This window comes from Pogoniulus pusillus, chromosome 32, assembly GCF_015220805.1.
Source record: "Pogoniulus pusillus isolate bPogPus1 chromosome 32, bPogPus1.pri, whole genome shotgun sequence".
In the NCBI taxonomy this organism is placed as follows: Eukaryota; Metazoa; Chordata; class Aves; order Piciformes; family Lybiidae; genus Pogoniulus; species Pogoniulus pusillus.
Window position 1 is genome coordinate 1,022,404 of NC_087295.1, and position 20,885 is coordinate 1,043,288.

Genomic DNA, 20,885 nt, shown 5'->3' on the forward strand with positions numbered 1-20,885 from the left:
CTGTAGCCAGGTGGGGTTGGTCTCTGCTGCCAGGCACCCAGCAACAGAACAAGGGGACACAGCCTCAAGCTGTGCCAGGGCAGGTCTAGGCTGGCTGTTAGGAGGAAGTTGTTGTCAGAGAGAGTGATTGGCATTGGAATGGGCTGCCCAGGGAGGTGGTGGAGTGGCTGTGGCTGGAGGTGTTGAAGCCAAGCCTGGCTGGGGTACTTAGTGCCATGGTCTGGTTGGTTGGCCAGGGCTGAGTGCTAGGTTGGGATGGCTGAGCTTGGAGGTCTCTTCCAACCTGGCTGATTCTATGATTCTGCACTAGTTCTACACTAGTTCAGTTCACTGACCCAGAAAACCAATGTTTGTGCCAGGTAGGTGAGCTGGCTGGGTTTGGTGAAAGGTTCAGTGATGCCAGGATGAGGGTGATGGAGGAGCTCATGCGTCTGGCAGCAGTGGTGGACTAAGGAGGAGGACTGGGAGACAGTGGAGCAAAATTCCCCCTCCAGCAGAAGCAAGGACTTAAGAGTGGCTTGGCAGTGACACACACAGGGCAAACAATGCACAAGTGGCAGGTACAAAGTAAACAAATGAAGGTTCAGGGGTGTGAGATCCAAGAATGAAACAGAGGGGTTTGCTTTCTTTTCATCCTTCCTTCCTGTCTGCCCACCCATAGTAGCAGAAGCACAGAGGAGGAAATGGGTTCCAGGAGCTGAGGCTGGAGAGGAGGACGTGCTGCTGGCTGCCTCCTGTTGTGCTTGGCCCAGTCGGGCGGACACACCTGGCCCTGCACACAGCCACTATTTATACCCCTCCTTCCCCACAGCCATCCCATCCTCTCCCCACTTCCTCCCTCTCCTTGTCTGCTGGCTACCTGCCAGGGAAGGGTGGAGGAGAGACCCCAGCGTCGTCTGGCACCGGCTCTGAGAAGCCACTTGGTGCTGCCATGGCAGCAAGCAGCCCATGCTTCGCCTCCAGCACTCATCTGGCCTCGCCTCCTCCGGCTTTGCTTGCTGCACAGATGTGGTCAGTGCAGCTGCACTGCACCTGCCTTCTCCTCTCCTCTTTTGCCCCTGCAGCAGCTCTTCCAAAGTTCCTTTCCCTTCAGCTCCCTGGTGCTGGAGCAGCTCCTCAGCCCCTGGCACCTTCCCCCATCGGGTGCCTGAAGGCTGAGGTGAACCTCCCCAGAATTTCGGTGCCCACGTTCACAGTATCCGGGTGGGTTTGGTACCTCTCCAGAGAAGGAGACTCCACAACCTCTCTGGAAAACCTGCTCCAGGGCTCCAATCCCTCACAGCAATGAGGGATCCCTCATTTTCATATGGGCTCCAGTTTGTGCCCCCTTGTCCTGTCACTGGGCATCACTGAAAAGGGCCTGGGACCACATCTCCATGGCTTTGCAACCCCTCCAGGGATGGAAATGCTACCACTGTGGAGCAGATAACTCTGTGTAAGGAAAAAAGGGAGTCAGACCTGGAAATACACCCAGGAGTGGGCTGTGGGATAGGAGAGGTAAATTGCTAGGCAGGGTCAGGTTTGTTTCTCTCTGCAAAATGTACTGGCCGCGTGGAAGTAAAATCTAACTTAGCTGTGCCACCAGATCTGCTTTTCTGCTGTTAACACAAGCCAGGCCTGCAGGGGGTCTGTGGCCAGCATTCATGGGGAATGGGAGCAGGCTGCTCTGTGCTCAGCTTCTCTAGGAGCTCAGAACAGAGGTGGCTAGAGAAGGTTCAGCCTCTGCATTGCAGCTAGTCCGAAATCAGAACCTAGCTGGTGGCTCTGCAAATCCTGCTTGACATAGCAGCCAGGAAAATTACCACGGGGGACATTGGAGTGCAAAGCTGCAGAGCCAGCAGCTAGTCAGCAGTATGGCCCTGCTTCTGCCCTCTGGTACCTGCAAGGTGACCTCCCTGTCAGTGGGGGAGGGCAGTTCAGTTTCATAAACCACCTTGCTGCCTGCTTACAGTGATAGCTGGCACTGAAGTGAGAGTCTGAGGAGTGGGCCAGCAAACCACAGTGACCCAGCTCCAAGGTGCTGAGAGAATCTGTGGAGGAGCTCTGCCTTGAGCCACAGAGCTCCCTCAGCCCCTCGTAGCTCCTGTGGAGCCTGAAAGCATGTCACGATAGACAGCAACTGCCTGGCTCTGCTTTGCACTCCTCTGGAGGCTTTCCACGAACTCCTGCAGGACTGTCTGGGCTTTGCAACAGAAAAGTTCACTCTTCAGGAAAACAGTGATTCGCTCTGGCAAGAGTTTCTTTCCTAAGACCCGCCAGGGATGGGGGAGGGAAGTGTAGGGAGAGAGGTCCTTGTGTTTGCAGCAGGTCGTGCAGGCAGAGTGCCAGGCAAGGATGTCCTGATTCTCCTGCAGCTTTTCCTTCTGAAACGTGTCCTTCCCTCCTGCCCCCGGCACGGCCCCAGACACGGGGCACTGGATGAGATTTGCCCAGAGGATGCTCCCTCCTCGGGCTCCTTCCAATGTCAGCTCCATCCTCAGTCCCTTTCATCCTGTTTATGCGCGGCAGAGTCACACATCAGCAGCGTCTCTTGGGAAAGCTCTGTCACTGATCTCAAACCAGGCACACGGATAGGTGAGGAGTGATCCCTTCCTTGTGATGGCAAAGCAACCTGCATTCCAGCTCCTTTGGTAGAAGCAAATGCACTTAAACTCCTGCAAGTGGGAGAAGGCTACCTCTGGAATGATTGCCATTTTCAAGGTGAGTAAGCAGAGAGGCAGTCCACGTTCCTGGGAGACAGCCTCCAGTCAGAGGGAGCGCTCTCCCTGGCAGACAGCTATCTGCAGGGCCCTCCTCCGCCCTTTGATGTGCCTGGGCTCCTCGTCATTTGACTGTGAGAGAATCCCACCATCCCCCCAGCTGGCAGCCTTTGCATGCCCTCCTCCTTGGTGCAGGATCCCCACACCCGGCAGCAGGCAGGGGCTGGCATTGTGCCTCAGCCAGGCTGGGCTCTTTCTGGTCCCACTGCCACGATGTCGCTTTTGCAGGGTGCCTTTGACCGCCCCTCAGCCTGCTTAGCACTCTTCCTGGCACATGAATGCATCGACTTTCGTAGGCACTCGAGTTCACCCCGGAGGAGGTGATCAGGCTGTTAATGAGCTATGCAGTGCACGTTCTCTGTTGGCTAAATCTTGAGGTGCTTACTCAGGCAAAGTGCCACAGAGGCTGAGGCCCTGCAAAGCACTTCCAGATGTGGTCCCTTGGAACTGACTACAAGAATAAGCCTCGCTCCTTGCAGCACCCAGAAGGGAATACCAGCAGAGCTCTCTGGCTGATCTGCTGCCTCTCATCATCTCCCTTCCCTTCCCCATCTTGCCCTAACTTTGAAGGGAGAAGTGAGGAAGCACAGACAGGATAGCCAGCCTGATGTTCCCCCAGCTGCCAGTGCCTCCCTCAGCTTAACTCCATGAAGCCCTGGAGGAGAAGTGAGATAGTTTCTAGGAAGGAATTCCCTGTTCTTGCATGCCTTGGGAAGTCCCAGAGTGAGAAGTGTGGCTGTGCTGGTCCATGCTGCACAGGGCTGCAGAACAGCTCCTTGGCTGGGAAGGCAAAGCAGCCTGAGCCCCCTGGGTGTGCGCTGGGGTGGGGTGAGTTAGCACCTGGATCCCATGGGGGTCAGACTGCAGCTGCCTCAGTGACTGCAGGGCTGGGAATTCCCCTGCATTTGCTCTGTCACAGCCTTAGCTTCCCGAGGAGGAGAGGATGGCCAGGGACCAATGTGCCTGGGATGCACTTCTGGCTGCCTTCAGCTCTCCCCAGGAGCACTCCTCTCCCATCCTTCCTCAGTTACACCAAGGCTGCTGGATGCCCAATCTCAGCTCCTTCTAGAGCCAGTGGCAGGAGGTGACAGCTTCAGGGTACAGCTCAGCTTTCAGCAATCCTTTTTATCACCCCAGGGGATGTCTCCCTCTCTCTCCACTGGCTACAAAGGGAGGCCACAGAAGCAGTGCAGACTTAGGGCTGGAGCACCTCTGCCATGAGGACAGGCTGAGAGAGTTGAGGTTGTTCAGCTTGGAGAAGAGAAGGCTCTAGGGAGAGCTTCTTGTGGCCTTTCAGTACTTCAAAGGGGCCTACAGGGAAGATGGAGACAACCTGATTAGGACCTGTAGCAACAGGAAAAAGGTTGATGGTTTTAAACCAAAAGAGAGGAAATTTGTAGTAGGTAGAAGGAAGAAAACTTTGTGCTCTGAGGCTGGTGAAGCACTGTGCCAGGTTGCACATGGGAGGTGGGAGATGCCTGGAGGCATTCAAGGTCAGGCTGGATGGGGCTCTGAGCAGCCTGCTCTAGGTGAAGATGCCCCTGTTCAATGCAGGGGGATTAGACTGGATGACCTTCAAAGGTACCTCCCAACTCAAAGCATTCTGTGAGTCTATGGTTAGAAATGAGAGAGAAAGAATTGATCTTTATTGCTGGGTTTGAATGCTCTGAAACCTGTTAGCGTTGATGGGAACCTCCCCAGCTCCTGATCATCTTTGCTGACCTGTGTAACAATGCCTCTGTCAACTGTCCAGTATCAAGCTGGGACTCTTTGACTTGTGTGCTCACTCCTGGGCTAGGAGCACCAAGCTTTAGGCCAGCTGTGGAGGGCTTGAGGCAAGCGCTCTGCAAGATACATCTTCGGTTCCTCCTGATGCCAACACCACCTGCTTCCCATAGAGTCACGGAATGCTGGGGTTGGAAGGGACCTCCAGAGATCACACACAGGATCACAGGATGTTAGGGCTTGGAAGGGACCTCCAGAGATCACACACAGGATCACAGGATGTTAGGGCTTGGAAGGGACCTCCAGAGATCATCCAGTCCAACCCCCCTGCCAGAGCAGGGTGAGCCAGGGCAGGTGACACAGCTGCTGTGGGCCCAGTTCAGCAGCTGGAGGAGTTAGTCCAGTGTGGCTGTTGACAGAAATGCTGCCCTGTGCCCAAGGGGCTGAATTCCTGCCCAGCCTTCACCACGAGAAGCAGCATGGCTGGAATTCAAAGTGAGCTCTTGACTCCAGGCTGCTGCAGCGAATGCCTCCTGTCTCTCAGCTCAGAGACACCTGCCTCTGCATCACTTCGTTTCAGGAGCCTGGCTTGCAGGCTGAGGTGACCTCAGGCAAGAGGTGGGCAATGTGGAACACTTGGGTGTCTGTGGGGAAATGTCTGTGGGTCACTGCAGTTGTATCTCAGGACGGTATTGACTGGTTTCCTCCTGCATCCTAAGGAGTTGCTAAGCAACGTGGGTTCTCTCTTACCATGCATTTGTCAAGACAGAAAAAAGTGGGAGGAAATAGAAGAAGATTCACCTTCAGTAATCCATCTCTCAAGGCAGGGAGCATCACTTCTTTCAGTCTCACCTGGAGTCACTCTGCTGATACATTATTCACTTCCTCAGTGCTGGGGCTGGCTCTGGAGCTTCAACTCCAAGCCAGGGAAGGTCTCATTCTCACTCTCGATGACAAGGCGCCGTTGGGTAATGGCTTTCACCCATGAGTTCACCCTTAGCCAGTGGCTCATAAATCTGCTCATAAATCATAAGTGAGCAGTGGCCTCTCCTGCCAAATTCTTGGGATGTTTTCCTGAGGAGCAGAGAGTTGGGAAACAAGGGCTCAGCTGTCTTCAGCCTGGAGCTCTCTGAGGTCTTTGGAGCTTCTTTTGTTTGCTCTGTGGCAGAAGGACTCTTTGCTGGGTGGTTCCAGTGTCCTTTGGGCAGCTCAGGGAGTATTTCCAGATTCCTTGGAATCCTTCAAGGTGCAGGAAGCCTCCTCACACGCCTCAGTCTCTTGTTCCAGGACTGCAGATGGATTGCATGGGTGTATAGGCCAAGTGCCATCACTCTGCATGTGGGCAAATCCCCCCCCTATGCCCCCCAGAGGTAAATAACAAAGCTGTTCAGGTTTGAAAACCTGAGTTCTGGAATCCCAGCCCCTTCTCTTGAAACAATCAGTGTGATGTGCAGCTCCAAACTCCACTGACTGCACAGTGCACTTAGCAGTTCTAGTGCAGAGCCATCGGCAGCCGTGGATAGTCACTTCAGCAAGCCACTCGCAGGTACCTAGGGACCAGGCTCCATTTAGTTACTGCTGCTTTGGTCTGGTTTCAGCCATAGTGGCTTGGCTGTAGCATGCTGCTCATGCATCTCAGTCACTCTCTGCTGCATGTGTGTGGATTTATACACAGCTGCTTGCATTTATGGCTGGGAATCTGGGGCCTGGTACAGCAAGGCAGGGAACAAAGCAAACTGGCAAAGGCCCTTTCTGAGGCAAGAGGCAAACGTGTTCCCGGTGCCTTCTGCACCGTTACTGCCTGCCCCAGGCACTGCTCTAAGGCACAGAGTCAAAGGTTGGCTTTCCCCATCACTCAATAAATACTTGAAATCTCCTTCTTATTGGTACTTTGGAAGAAAAAAGAGGAGGGGGAGGATTAGTAGGTGTGCGGGCATCAGGAGTTGGCACCCGCTCAGATCCTCTGTCTGAGAACCTCTGAGGTCTTCACAGACATTATTGAATTGAGTCTCATCACACCTGTGAGACTTACAGACCTGATCTTGGAGTCCTGAAAGTGCCTGGAGTTTAGCTCAGCCACTCAGGTTTAAAAACATCCACATGCTTGCAGACAAAAAGCTGAAAGGGAGATGAATAGACTTTGCCAGGGTCACACAGCAGGCTGTAGCAGTTGGGCACAGAGCCAAAGTCCCCCAGCACCTGGCCTGGGCTCCGTGCCAGGGATGGCACTTGCACCTCTCCTGAGAAGAGCAACCCGGGGAAATAACCCAAACCTGAAATCATGCTAAGCATCCCTCTTCCCCAGGCTGATTCCTTGAGAGCCCTGACCTGCTGATGCCTCTGAAAGCAGTGAGGAGGTAGCTGCCAGCCTGCCCTGTTTCCTAGGGCACAGGCCAGAGGAATGCTCCATCCCACCCCCCTGTGACCAAGTCGTAAGCTGAAGGGATTTTGCCAATACTTAGAGACAAAAGCAGCAAAACTTGGGAGACACAGGCTGGGAAGTTTCAGCTTAAGGGGCAAGCAGCAGGCACAGCTGTTCCCTTGGACAGCAGAGCAGGAAAAGAGAAACTGCTCTGCAGCAGCTTCTCTGCAGCAGTTTTGGCGGTGCCTGGTACCCCCTCACCCCAGGGGTGTGTTCTAGCACGCTGAGCACAGCCTGGGCTTTGCACACCAGGCTTCAGGCCTGTATCTGGCTGGAAAGACACCAAGGCCACGACTTACTAAGTTATTTTAACTGCCCCGAGGCAGTCACCCCTGCAGGTGGATGCACATTTCTGTGCCGCTGCGTGTGAGAATACCCAATGCATGCACACATGCAGGTACTCCTGCGTGCTGGGGCAGACTCAGCAGCACACCAGGGACCCACTGAGCCTGTGCTTTAGATGTCTCCTGCATTGCACCACGAGTCAGCAGGTTCCAATAGACTCTGGAGGCAAAGAGGCTTCTGCTGGTTACTTATCCCAGTTTGAGCCTGGAATAAAGCCTTTGGTAAACAGGCCCTGGTAGGGTATGTTCAGATAATGGGATGCAGTGAAGGACTAAACCTTTCCTGTTCTAAACCCCCTGCTGCATTGTTTGGGGCAATCTGAGTCCAAGTGCACCACAGAAGCTATCACAGCATCACAGACTCACATCTAGTCCAACCCCCTTGCAGTCAGTCAGCAGGGACGTCTTCAACTGGGTCAGCTTGCTCAGAGCCTCAGCCAACCTGGCCTGGAACGCTTCCAGGAACGAGGCTTCTGCTGCCTCTCTGGGCAACCTGAGCCGGTGCAAAGAACCTCTGCCGTCTAGCTGGAATCTCTGCTGGGCTAAAACTCTCACCCTCTGGCTTGTGCCAGGAGCCTGGCCAGCTCTGCTGTGCTCACTGCCCTGAGGAACCGCAGCTGTCCTGGTCGGGCTTGAGCTCCAGCTCTGAGGGGACGAGGAATGACTGAGCCAATCGCTATGCTCTGTGGGCAGCTCAGCACTGCCCATTACTGGCCGCAGGGACCTGGCCCTACCTGGCTTGCAGTGGGTGGGTAGCAGAAGCCAGCCTGGGCTAGCTGAGTGCGGGGTGCATTCAGCACACCACACCACACCACCTCCTGTTCCCAGGCGCTTCTTCTTGAAGCCTTTCCTCAGGTAGTTCATCAAATATTGATGCAAGAGACACCAGAAATCTCTCTTTGGCTGTAGAAAACAAAAGGAGGAAAGTGCTTCTCTTCAGCTAGCACTTTCTTTTGTAAGAGAAATATTTTATGTAGCCACTGAGACAATAATTTCTGCTTTCAAAAGCAGGAAGAGAAGTCTAAACAATGTGTGGCCAGAACAAATAACAGAGGAGGGCTGCCAAGCACATTCCTCAGCACACATATACAAGGGCTGAGAACAGAGCTGTCACGGCCCCTGACTGCTGACAGTCAGAGCTGTCTCACCATTTATTTTAGGCTAAAGATTTATGGCACACTAATGGTTATAGAGCCCTGCTGCTCGGTCGAAGCCACCGGAAGATCTCTTACGTAGCAGCCGTCCCTAGTGACTGCTGCAGAAGTACAGAAGCCAGAGTGGTGCATGCAGGGCAAGTGCAGGATGCAGCCTTGCAGGCAAGGCTCTTCTCTCCATCCTCACACATCTCTGGCAAGCATCCCATGCTGGGAGCCTCTATCTGTAGAAGTGGAAGTTTTGTACCTGCAGTGTAGATAAAGACAGGAGGATTCACCTGGAGCAGGCTTTGGCAGGTAGTGCTGCAGAGGTGTGAGATGTCCCCAGCCCCCTGCAAGGAGGTAGCGACCCTGCAAGCAGCATCTGCCTGCCAGCTCCTCTGCCTGCATTGCAGATGCAGGGATGAATTGCAAGGCAGGCTCCTGAGGAGGGTGAGTCTGCAGCAAGACACCAAGCTGCTGAGAGTGAGAGCAGCAGCAGGACTGGTGCCGAGTGTCTCAGAGCAGCGGTGGTGGCAGAAGGGCAGGCAAAAGCTGCAGGGCTGCAGACTCTGCTGTCCAAACTGCCTAATCAGTGAATGTGAGTCCAAACCCTCATGCACTTCCTTCTGTTGAACTTGGCTCTAGCTAGGGCTTGCTTTTCAGAGGGGGCAGCCTGCATTTTCTGGGCCCACTCTTAGGAAAGGGCCAAATGCAGGGGAGTGAGGCTGTGATGTGCAAGTCAGGCGCTGGCTGCCCTGCCTCAGCAGTGGTGCTTGTTGCAGCTGGTAAGGTCCTCTGGATCCTCTCTGTTCCCATCACACAGCTTTGTAAGTGATGTGCTCTCTCCAGCCCTTCCATGCACCCTCTCTGTGGGGTTTGTACTGGGTCTTGGCATCAGCAGGCATCCTGATGTTACACTTTATATACATACCAGCTTTTTAAGCCTGGTCACATTTATTCTGCCCCCTCTGTGAACTGAATTTTTCTTGTGAGCCTGCTGTAGCTGGGGGGTTGGACTAGATGATCTCCAGAGGCCCTTTCCACCCCCCAACTCTCCATCTTAGAATCATAGAATGTCAGGGCCTGGAAGGGACCTCAGAAACTCATCAGGTCCACCCCCCTGCCAGAGCAGGATCACCCAGAGCAGATCAAACAGGATGGTTCTTGAGTACCTCCAGAGAGGGAGACTCCACAACCCCCCTGGGCAGCCTGTGCCAGTGCTCTGTCACCCTCACAGGGAAAAATTCTCCCTCAGGTTCATATGGAACCTCCAATGCCTCAACCTATCTTGTTCTGTCATTCTTACTGTGTGTCTAGGCTGGTGTCCTCACCCACTCTGGTGTCATACAGCTTTGTGTTAGCTCAGAGCTCGTGGTTTTTGTTCCTGGTGGAAGCCTGATTCTTGGAGCTAAATGAGCTTTCCTTAGCATGGGCGTTTGCTGTGGGATCAAGGAGGCAGTGCTGGCTGTGTACTTGCTCCATGGTCCTTGTGATGCAGAGCAGCTCCAAGGACAGCCCTTCTAACCTGGGCAGCCCTGCAACCTCAGAGCCTCTTACAAACAAAATGTAGGACACCTGTGTCTTCATGTAAGCTCATTCCCTCTTCAGCAGCTCATACAAACATAGAATGGTTTAGGTTGGAAGGGACCTCAAAGCTCAGCCAGTTCCAACCCCCCACCATAGGCAGGGACACCTCCCACTAGAACAGGTCACTCAAGGCCTCATCCAACCTGGCCTTGAACACCTCCAGGGAGGTTGTGCAGCACAGAATCACCCAATGTGATCAAAGATGTGATTCTGTGCTGCACAGCCTCCCTGGGCAACCTGTGCCAGTGTCTCACCACCCTCACTCTAAAGAACTTCTTTCTAACATCCAGTCTCAATCTCCCCTCTGCCAGTTCAAACCCATTCCTCCTCATCCTGTCATTACAAGACCTTGTCAATAGTCCCTCCTCAGCCTTCCTATAGCCCCCTGCAGATACTGTAAGGCCACTGCAAGGTCTTCTGGAAGCCTCCTCCAGGCTGCAGAGCCCCAACTCTCTCAGCCTGTCCTCTTGGCAGAGCTGCTGCAGCCCTCTGAGCATCTTCGTGTCCATGGTCCCATCCTCCTAGCTGCTTATTGTCCCACATATGCCTGCCCTTGCCCACAAGATTTCCTTCTCATTTAATGTGATGTCCCAGTTAAGAGCTTAGAGGGGTATAAAGCTGCAGGAAGGAAGAAAAGAAAGTCAATAAGGCTGCTGGAGCAGTGTCCCAAATGGCAGACTGGAGCCTGCTGATGCAGAGTCAGAATGAGCCCTCGGTGTGCAGCTCTGGAGGAAGGGGAGATGCTTATTAGACCAAAAGGGAGTTGTGTGCACAGCAGAGGAAGCTCTCTGTGGCCCCCAGGACGTGAGGACGATTTGCTAACTTGGCTTTCTACTCTCCATGCAGATAAGGAAGACTCTCGGTCTCCCATCATGAATTGGTATTATACAGTGTACTCCCAAAGGCCATAATTACTTCCAGAAGCAGAAATTTGAATGACCCAGATAATTAGTTCAGTGCAGCTGGTCCAAAAATTATTTACATAAAAGCCAGTTTTACTGGAGGGGGAAGCAAAACAACCTTGCTGCTGGAGGAGAGTGACCCAGTTAGTCCCACGCAGCGAGCCCGAGGAGGCACAGCCTGAGTGGCACCGCCACGGCCTCTGCCACCGCCTCCTTCCTCTGGGTTGCAGAAGGCAGATGCTGGCCTGAGCTCCAGAAACAAAGCCCAGACCGTGCTGGGCTCTCATCCCCTGCCTGGGGACCTGCCAGTGGAGATCTGCAGGGCTGTGTGCATTTGCATCTCTGCCTCTCTTTCGTGTGCGGGCATCCTCAGATGCCGTCAGCCCAGAGCCGCCGAGCTCAGCGGCAGAGCAGCGGCGGAGCCAGCCCTGCGGGACGGCTCTCCGGGAGGAATGGCACAGCCTGGGGGCCTGGAGGCAGCGCCGCTGGGGAGCACCTTCTGCACGATCCCGGCTGCAGGGGGGCAGCGCTTCCTCTGCTGGCTCCTGGCCGCCCAGAGCAGCAGGGAGTGCGGGCAGTGGGAGCGCACAGGCTGTGCTCCTGCACCTCTCGCTGCTCCCGCCGCACCCGGGGCTTGCTGATGGGAACCACTTCTCCCTGTGGCTGTCCCGGCGGGTCTGAGGTGCCAGGACCGCAGCTGTAGCTAGCTCAAGGAGAGCCCAGCTGGCTGCCAGGGCTGCATGCTGAGGCGGCAGAGCTGCAGAGCAGTGGCTGCTTCGGGGCAGCTCCTTCCCTGAGAGAGCTCCTCCTGTCTTGGAGCAGAAATGTATGTGTCCCTCCGGGCCAGCTGCTCCCCGAGGTGGGAAGTTCAGGGAGCTCCCTGAGGTGCAGGCAGACATTTCCAGCAGCAGCCAAGTATTCACGGGCGTTTTAACCGAGCCCGCTGAAATTCCAGCTCTGCGCTCAGCTGCTGGCTCCTAAACGAGCAGGGCTCCTGTGCGGAGCCACCCGCGGCTCTGTGCAGACACCAGCATGCCCACCCGCTGCTCCCAGCGCCCCCGTCTCGGCAGAGCACGGAATTAGCTCCTGTCCCCATGTCACCAGCTCGCTCGCGGCTGCTTCAGATAGAGACATCTCAGCCCTGGAGGAGCTGGCAGCTGGCGCCTGCCTTGCGAGCGCGCCGAGCAGAGGAGTGAAGAACAAGACAGTGGGGGCGAGGGGGATGTTCTGCTTCTGCTGCCTAACATGAAACGTCCTGGAGTTAAATACCCACCAAAATATTCAGCGTTAATGTTTCATATTGCCAGGAACCTGTCACCTCCACTTACTGCCTCGCAGACTCCCACGGCTCAGCTCTGGGCCTGAGATGCTTCCCCAGTTGTATACTAGAAGGGAAAACAACACAGGAAAGGCAAGAAGCAGCTACAGAGCCTGAGAAGCCTTTTCTTGTCCTCTCTGCTCTTGCAGAGCTAAAGTTACCGACGTGGCAGAGCTCTGGAGCATTGCTTTTCAGGGTTACTTTCTGCAGCTCCCCTTCTCTGGGCTCTGGATCGCCTCTCGGGTGTGTGGAGGTTTGCTGAGCTGTGCTGTGACCAGCCCCATGGCCCCCCGCGGGGCCTGCCAGCAGGAGCAGGGAGCTGGGCCGAGCCAGTGTCCGAGTGCTGCCTGAGATAGCCCCAGCCGAGACTTTGCCTGGCACACTTTGAACTCCCACTCCTTTGTGGCTGTGAGGGTGCTCATGAGGAATGCCTGGGCACTGCTTTGCGGGACTCACTTGCAGACCAGGGAGCATTTCTTGGTGCAGCTTGGTGCCAGGCCAGAGCTCTGCCTTTCCCTGCTGGAAGCTGAGGCAGCACAGAAAGCAGTGGGATCTCCCGGCAAGGTTACTATCCCTCTGGGCTGAGTGCTTAACCAAAACTCCTCTGGCTTATTCCAGTAAGGAGGAGAAATGGGTGATGCAGTCAGGTGCCTCTGCTGCAGTTCTCTGTGCCTGGAAAGCTGCTTCTAGCAGCACGGGGGGAGCCCAGAAACCAGAGCACATTTCCCTGCCGTTCACTTTGGTCAGTGCTCCCACACCAAACTGCTGGCAGTGTTCTACCAAAACCCAGTCACCAGAGTCTGTTCAAACTTCCCTTGGCTTCTGTGAGCTCTTATTACCTCTACTCCTTAGCTTTCCTTTTCCCCTACAGCAATAAATGCACTCAGCCTTGGAGCTGCAGTGCAGAGCAGCCTGGTTCCTAAAATCGTGCTGGGGTGGCAGTCTCGGGACAGCGTTTTGCAGGGAGGGAGGAGAAGGACCCTGGCACATGCCTGGTGCCTCTTACAGCCATTTAAAATGGAAGATGCCTCTCAACTGCCTTTTTTCCACAACAGTTTAACCCAGCTGCAGCCACGTTTGCCACCTTTGTATGATTCTTGCAGCTAAAGCTTTCAGTTAGAAAACTCCAAACCAAGCAACCTAAGGTGGTTGTGGAGTCGAGTGTCAGATCCATTGGGCTTACAGCACACAGAGATGTGCTGCCAGCCCCCAGCCTCCCACAGGCCGGGCTGCAGGGGCGTTGTAAACTCACTCATTCCCCTGCCCTTCAGCATCTCTCCTGGTTTGAGGAGCATCCAAATGCCGCTTTGCTCCCCCTCAGCCAGATCCAGGCTGAGTGGCACACAGAGCTCTCTCCAGCAGCCAGCAAGAGCAGATGCTGCAGGAAACCTGCAAGAGAAGGGCAGATTCAGCTTTGCCCTTCCCTGGCTTAGGCTTCCAGCTTCTGACAAGCTGAGCTGAAGGACAGCTTCATACTGTTGTGTTTGACATCCCTTCAGAGTCCTTTCTTGATCTCGGTTTGTCTGATTGACTTTTGGTCTTCCTGGCATCCCCTGGCAATCAGCACAGCATCATTAGATGTGCTTGGTAGAAATTTACCTCCTGGGCAGCCGAAAGAAGGCAACCCTGAGCTGCTGGCCACAAAGTGAAACTGAGACATGGTGAATATCTGTTCTGTGCTCATCCTCTGCCCAGCATCCGTGGCTGTATTTATGTTGCTCATGGTTAATCAGGCTCACCTCCTTTAACCAATCAACTTTGGGACCTGCTTATACCTTTGTCATCTAGACACCCTCTGGCAGGGATTGCCCAGCCCAAGAGGCTCTGCTGGTGACTTCTTTCTTTCTGTCTTAAATCCACACCTTGCCTGATTCCCTGGGAATCCCATTCTCACTGTCAAAAATAGTGAACGATCCTCCTGTCCTTACCCTCTCCAGCCACCTGTGGGTTTCCAGCATGCTGCTGAGGTCTGCCTTGGCTCCAGGCCTCCCTCCCTTGCCTAGGCTGTTTAATAGTAGGTTGCTGCTAAACTTCGTGACTGCTGCTGGGAGAAGTGGTGAGCATGAAGGCAGCTTCTGGGGCTGCTCTCAGGGTTTTGTTTTCCACTTCCAATGACCTCAACATGGCACCTTTCTGGGCAGCACTTAGGTGATAGTGATGTAAGACAGTGGGGGGAAACAGTGGAAGAAAGTCTCCTCTAAAGCATTTTGTGGAGGGGAGGGAGTGACATTTGTTTCCATCCTTAGAAACAAGGTCTTCAAAAGCAGCCCACACCAGGGGTTGTTGGGTGCTCCCCTGAGAGCACCCAAACCTGCATTTGTCATTAATGCACTGGGCTCAGAGGTGGAGCTGCACTACCCTGGAGGGAGACAGAGAGTTTGGGCTTGTTGCGTTTTGTGTGGTTCGGTTTTCTGCTGACCTCTCTTTAAAACAAGAGGGAAGATAGAGAATGGCAAACACCAACATCACTGCAGAGACAAAGGGAAGGGAAGGATGGAGGAGTTCAACCAAAGTGTGCACACAGACCTCCTGAGCAGTGTAGACACAGAAGTTATTCGTGTTCCCAGGGACAGGTCAGGTGTCCCACGCTGCGCAGTGACCACCTGAGCCGTTGATTCTGTGGGTCTGGGATGCTGTCTGCATGGGTGTGCACACACCCACAGCAAGCTGGCAGAGCTGCATACTGCTGTGAGGTTTTGGGGCTGGGATGGAGTGGGATGAGATGCCATGGCAGCCCCCCGCTTGCTGTTCTAGGACATTGCCTGCATGGTTTGAGGACTGTTGAGTCATTTTCAGGCCACTTGCCTGCACAAATGAGGCTCAGGCAGCCTGCCGCAGGAGCCATGCCGTAGTGTACCCAGACAGCTCTCTGCCTTTTGTTTTCAGGCGCAGGGACAGAGGGGTGCAAGTGTCAGAACTGGCCTGCAGGGCCCGAGTGAAGCAGAGACCCATTCCCTTCCCTGCGGAAGGGCTGGCTGCAAGAGCTCAGCTGTTAGCAGGCATCCAAACGAGTCCTTCCCTGGGCTGCGTCGCTTCTGCTCCGCGGGAACTGGCTGAATTGTCCTGTCCTTCCCTTTACAAAGGCAGTCCTCTGCTGCAGCAGGGCTAATGACATCTGCTGCCTGAAATAGGATGCTTAGAAGAGCCTGGCTTGAAATACAGATTATGAAAAGGTAATGTCTAGCCATTGTAACATCACCCACGGAGCAGGGGAGAAAGAGACAAACAGGCAGGTACCGAGGGAGAGGTTTCTTAATTGAACTCTCTGCTTGGCTGTGTTTCCTCTAGGCAAGTACCACAGGTGACTAACAATAGAGGCCCCTAAGGAGGAACACGCAGGGGTTTTAACCAAATTTGACTCGTCATAAGCAAGCTTTTACCCTTGCATCAGCCTGTGCTGGAGATCCCTACATAATTCACAGCGTTCCCATGACCTACCATTAGTAAAGTGGTGTTCTCCTCACAGGTGTTTCAAAGCAGAAACCAAGGTGGCAATATTTCCTTATCTAAATCCTAGTAACACTTCATTTCCCTGCTCCAGAGCATTTCATATCCTATACAAATCAATACCTCCCTGACCAGCTATCGATAAATGAATAATTACATTTCTGCCTCTCCCTACATGCTCTGCAACTATTTCTTCTGATGGTTTAATCACAAAGCTGTGATTGCAGGGGAAGCTCAAGCAGATGTGAATATATAAAGCCAAAAATAGAGAGCTGAGCTGAGAACCTCCCTGTAAATAGCTTCTGAAGCAAGCTGCCTCCACTTTCCCAGGAGAGGCAGTAGGTATCTCCCCACTGTTCAGAACAATAACTGCCGTGGTAAAGCTCAGTCAAGCAAAGCAGAACTTCACTTGCTTTGCTTTTCACAGTCAGCATCTGAGTGCAGCAGGGAGTTCTTGCTGGTCTGGTCAGGAGCTCTCTCTTCGCCCCTCAGAGGACATGGGCTCCACTGGAGCCTCCATTTGGAAAGGAATCACACAGTAAGAGCCATCTGTCTCTACAGACAGACTCCTTCATCTCAAACGAGTGCTCTTCTGCTGTGCTTTCTGGAACGGCCTACACCTGTGAATGCTGCAGAGAGCCACCTGCAGCCCGGGGAGGCCTCAGTTTACCTGCAGCAGCAGCAGCAGCAGCAGCAGCAGCAGCAGCAGCAGCAGCAGCAGCATTTCACTTCCCAGGTGGGTGGCTGTGCTTTCAGTGCCATGTGCCAGCCGTGTGCATTGGGAGTGTGGGGCCGTGCACACCTACAGACTCATGGGGCTCAGCGGAGGAGCTGAGTGAGAGTGGCACTGCCACACTCTTCCTCCTGCGCCTTGGAGCAAGCCTTGCAGATGAGTGAATTAGGCTGTGTCTAAGTCAAAACACTTAACCAATATCAATTATCTGAGCCTCCCTCTTGTGTCAATTAGGTAGATGCCTTCTGTCTGCAGGAGGGCTGGGAGCTCGGTGGCTTGCCAGAGTTCAGAGAGCAGAGCAGCGATACATGCTCCTAGCTCCCCTCCTGTGCAAACCTGTTCTTCCTTCCAGACAGGCTGGGTGTGTTTACCACATCTCCGCCTTTGTTTTCATTCACCTTCCATCCCCATGGGGAGCCCTCAAGCACGTATTTATTTGCACTTTGAACCTGTGCTTGCTTGCATGGCAGTGCTTTAGCTCGAGCTGGGACCCGGCTGCTTTAGGGGAGGCAGAGATTAGGTTGCCTCGGTGCTTTCCTTTGCAGTTCCCCCCATTCACCCCAGCACTTCCAGGCTCTCCTGCAGCTGTTACCAACAAATGGGAAAGAATCCTGTGGTGGTGCAGAGCCAAGTGTGTGCAGCACAAGCAGCCTCGGGTGAGTGCACAACTGCAGTCAGGCCGATGTGGATCTAGCTTGGCTCCCAAAGGCAGAGCTAGCAACCCCCTTCATGCATATGCTAATACCTACTCCTGTGTGGATGCCTGGACTGGTTCTGAATGGACAGGTGGTTTAGGATGGCAGCTTTAGCTTTGGGAGGTGTCTCTTGTCCTAGAAATTCTAGGTTACCAAACCTGCTGACAGGTGTGTGTGTATAAGTACCTATGTCTGGGTCTGTGTGAGGAATGCCAGCCTGGGCTGGCTGCTGCAGAGCTGACTAACTAGCTGGCTGCACACATCCTTCAGGGACAGACAAAAGCCTTTAAGCTACAGCTGCTCCCAGCACTGACTTGGCTGGAAACCCCTGGGAACAGCCATCTCAGGTTCCATCAAGTTCCCTTTTCACTGATTTGTGTGGCCCTGGATCCTGCTCTCCAGCAGAAGAGGGAGCCGTGGGGAGCTGGTTGGGCAGGTTGATGCTTGGCTCAGTTCACACGACAGAGTCACAGGGCAGTGGGGGTTGGAAGTGACCTCGGGAGAGCATCCAGTCCAACTCTCTTTCTACAGCAGGCTCACCAGCCCTGACCCCCATTTCGTCCAGCCTGTCAGACCCCACCCAGAGCCTGTCCTGGAGAGGTCTTCTCAGAACACCCACATACAAGGGCAAGCATGAGCCTGGCAGAGGAAGGCTCTGGAGGCTGTGAATGTCACCAGAGGAGGCTGTGCACATCTTATCTGGCATGCCAGAGTGCTGCCTCTCAAGTGCAGCCCTGGGTTATCAGAAGAGAGGCTATTTCGGGCTGCTTGGCTCAGCCTCTGGAGCAGGAGGTGAGCTGGGCTGCAGGAGCTGGGTCAGGGGTTAGGAGACAGAGAGCATCTGGGCATTGCCAGTGAGATGGGGTCACCCTGTGTGCCCCCCAGCAGCCAAGCAGCACAGGCGCAGGGCAGGAAAGAGCTGCCACCAAAGTGCCATCACACAAAGCACTTTTAGCACAGCCTGCTGAACTCCTGACTTCCCTGGATTTTGTCCCCTGCACCAGAGAAGAGGGGGAATGCCACGAGGACAAACAGACTGAGGTGATACTGCTTCAATGCCAGGATTGCTTTCATACATGTCACACAATTCCCTTTTGCTCCAAAAGTGGAGTAGTTGACTGTGTTTCTGTACACAGTGTGCCAAACCCACAGACTTAAAGCAATAATTTATTGGCTGACAAGAGGAAGGAGCTGATACAAGAAGCCCTCTTTTGTTTCACATTAGCAGGCCACTTCCCACGTGTTGTATTGGCTTTGCTGCCTCTCTGGCATCTGTCGATGGAGATGGGAAGGAGCAGAAGGCAAAGGTGTTGCTTAAAGCACAGGACCCCAAATGCTTCTGCTTAAAGGTAGCAAGGATCCTCCTGAACCCTTTCCCTCCTGCTCACAGGGTTTTTTCAAGGAATCCTGTGAGGCTACTCCACCAGCAGAGCTCCAGGAACTCTCTGGAAACACAACACAGATTTCCCAGCAATAAATAATCCAAGAAGTCCATAGTCTGGAGATGCAGGAAAAACCAAAGGGGAGTATCCCAAATAAGCTAGGTTGCAGTTGCTTCCTTTTGTGCTTGGCTGGTGGCTCTATTCTCTAAAGGAAGTGCTTCTCAGTGACTGTCACACTCCTGTCACCAGCCACCCAACCTCCTTTCCCATACCTGAAGAGTGAGCTTGTGTTGTCCACATCCCATCTTAGCCGCATGGCCTTGTAGCTGCCCCATCACAGTGCCTGGGGCAAAAAACCTCCAGCCATGGGTTCAAGTTGTAGCTGTGCTCCCTGCTTCCAGCTGAGTGCTGGAGGAGCCTGGAGAGCATCACCTTAGGCAAGGTTTGTGAGGGAAGGGACAAAAGAGCTCTCATCTTGTCTTAACTGTGAGCAAAGAAGCCCTGAGACTGCTTTCTGCTGGGCTCTTCCCTGAGCAGCAGCAGGGCTGCTAAGATTTCCCTTGGGTCTTTTTTTCCCCTGGAGCACCCTGCCGAGGTCTCAGAGATAGGACAGGCAGGATATTGGATCTTTTCTGCCCAACAGTCCTACAGTCTGCAGAGGAGCTCATCAGCCCTCATCTTTTCTGTGCTTCCTGGCTCTCAGGCAGGTCTTGCAGAGCCTGTGATCCTGCTGTGCAGGCAGGAACCACCAGAAGGTCCTGCTAAAACACTTTGATTTTCCAGGCTTGGGAGACTTTTAATGTTGTGATGCAGTGATAAAGTAACTGCACCATGTGTTTAAAGTTGTCTGAGATTGCCACTGTAGACCTTAAACACAGCGCTAAATAGGGCAAACAAAAATAGCTGTTCCTTTGACAAGTGCTTATTTAGAGCCTGTTTTGTCAGCATCACTGCCCTGGTTATGACAGGGAGGTTGTCTCACAATTGCATAATTACCAACATTAGACAGCAAAGCAAAGCAGCACAGCCCCGTGCCGGAGCAGGCAGCGTTTGCCATGGCTGGGGCACCCTGCACAAAGCAGCACAGCCCCGTGCTGGAGCAGGCAGCGTTTGCCATGGCTGGGGCACCCTGCACAAAGCAGCACAGCCCCGTGCTGGAGCAGGCAGCGTTTGCCATGGCTGGGGCACCCTGCACAAAGCAGCACAGCCCCGTGCTGGAGCAGGCAGCGTTTGCCATGGCTGGGGCACCCTGCACAAAGCAGCACAGCCCCGTGCTGGAGCAGGCAGCGTTTGCCATGGCTGGGGCACCCTCAGCAAAGCTGCAGCAGCTCCATCTCAATCCGTGGCCTCAGGAAAATGCTGCCTGGCTGCTGCTCCTCCTCTGCTCTTGGTCCGGGAGCTTGCTGTGCCCTGGGCTCTCAGGTTGTTGTGCCAGGGCAGCTGCTAAGGACACTCTTCTCTCACTTGCCTGCAGGGTGCTACTGCCTTTGCTGCTCCTCCTCCAAATGTCCAGCACTCACCACCAGGCTAATGGGCTTGAGTCTCATAGGAGGGGGGGCTGCAGAGAGAGGGGAGAAGCAGCTTGGAGACATTCAGAGCTCCTTTCTCCACATGCTAAAGTTCAGCACCTGCACTGCTGTGGAGTACAAAACACTCAGTGTTCTGTCCCTTTTCCTCTTCCCTGGCCTCTCTGTGTAGTGGAAAGGAGGTGAGAGAATATGCCTGGAACCTGGGAGGTTCCATCTGAATGTCAGGAGAAATTGCTTTGCTGGGAGGGTGACTTCATCAGTATCACACTGAAGGGGTCAATCTTCTTAGCAGAGCCTGCTGTGCCAGGACAAGGGGTGATGGCTTTTAAAAGAGGGGAGGTTTAGACTAGATAGAAGGAAGACTCTTTTTATGATGAGGGTAAAACACTGCCATGGGTTGCTTGGAGAGGTGGTAGAAGCCCCTCCCTGGAAGCATTCATGGTCATGCTGGGTGGGGATCTGAGCAGTCTGCTTTTGTTGAGGGTGTCTCTGCTCAGTGCAGGGCGAGCAGGTCCTTTCCAACCCAAATCACTCTGTGGCTCTGTGCTACAAAGGTGCAGAGGCAGGGGCAGATATGCCAGCCTGTAGCAGAATTCCTAAGGCACCACTGTAACCTTCTCCCTTCTTGTAACCTGTGGCCTCGTGGCCTGCACATCTTAATCATTGAATGGTTTAGGTTGGAAGGGACCTCAAAGCTCATCCAGTTCCAAGCCTCTGCCATAGGCAGGGACACCTCCCACTAGAACAGGTCGCTCAAGGCCTCATCCAGCCTGGCCTTGAACACTCCAGGGATCTTTGATCCCATTGGGTGATTCTGTACTCCACAACCTCCCTGGGCAACCTGTGCCAGTGTCTCCCCACCCTCACTGCAAAGAACCCTCTCCTAACATCCAGTTTCAATCTCCC

At 54.0% G+C, this 20,885-nt stretch overlaps 1 long non-coding RNA gene across 2 annotated transcripts in view; it reads left to right on the top strand.

Annotated features, from left to right (window-relative positions):
- LOC135189403 (uncharacterized) overlaps window positions 1–20,885 on the top strand; it is a 147,531-nt gene that overhangs the window by 101,485 nt on the left and 25,161 nt on the right. The window lies entirely within an intron of this gene.